Source organism: Psammomys obesus, unplaced genomic scaffold (genome assembly GCF_907164565.1).
Source record: "Psammomys obesus unplaced genomic scaffold, mPsaObe1.curated_primary_1811, whole genome shotgun sequence".
In the NCBI taxonomy this organism is placed as follows: Eukaryota; Metazoa; Chordata; class Mammalia; order Rodentia; family Muridae; genus Psammomys; species Psammomys obesus.
This window is the reverse complement of record NW_026590503.1, coordinates 2,270,116-2,271,167: the sequence shown is the minus strand read 5'-3', so window position 1 is coordinate 2,271,167 and position 1,052 is coordinate 2,270,116.

Here is a 1,052-nt window from a genome sequence, read left to right as displayed (position 1 = left end):
AAAAATTCTATCCCCCTCCTACTTTTTAATTATGCTATTGCCTTCTCTAACAGGACATACTTCTATGTCCTACAGGCTCTGTGACATCACCTAGGAGTCTGAACCACAATCTCAGATCTCCTGGAAGGCTCCCCCTTTCCTTCTGCCCGCTTGAATCTCCTCTGGGCCTTAGGAAGCAGTGCAAACGTCCTGCCCGCTCTGGGTACGCCGCTCTTGCTCTTCGCTCTTGCTCTTCGCAGGAGGCTTTAGTATTCACATTCACTTGGCAATTAGCAGGACTTCGGGCGCGACCTGACTTCCTCATGGTCTTTATCTGCGGCAGGCTGAATTTCCCTTCCCTTGAGGACAGAGGCCACAGTGTCCCCTCTTTCCCTGCCGGGCCCGCACTACCCTCGCCCGATCACCTCCTGTGTGAGAGGCTCAGGGCAACCCTGACTCCACGTCCATACTAGTCATTTCACAAAGAGCAAACACGGACGGGCCTGTCAGCTCTTGCCGGCCACAGACAGAAAGTGGGTGTCGGGGTTCACCCCTCGGCGATTCGGGGCTGGAGATCCTCCTCCCCTGGACCTGAAGGCCGTCCAGGCACGGGGTCTCCGCTCGGCGCCCGTAGCTCCCGCCTCCTGGAATTGTCCAAGCTCTGATTCACACGGCTGCACACTCCCTGCAGAAGGCTTCCAGGGAGGTCAGGCTGCGGCACGCTCTCAGGGATTCGCCTCCAGGCCGCCAGGCTTGCTCCGACTCTGCCAAGCTCCCGTCCAAACCAACACGCTCTCTCGCCGCCCACCCTCTCCCGAGCAGCGCGCCCGCGGGACCCCCGAGCTGGGCCGCGACCTGGCTAAGGGCTGTGCTGCGGGGCTAGGACCTCTCTGCCCTCGGGTCGCGGCGCAGGCCACTCCCGGCTGGGCAAGAGGACGTTCCAGGGCCCAGGGGCCGGGGGCCTGGAGGACGCACCAGCGCGGGCACCGGGCCCGGGGCGCACGCCCGGGGCGCTTTCCGCAGGCGGTGGGAGGGTCGGAGCCCGCGCTGGGAGCGGCTGAGAGCCTGAGCGG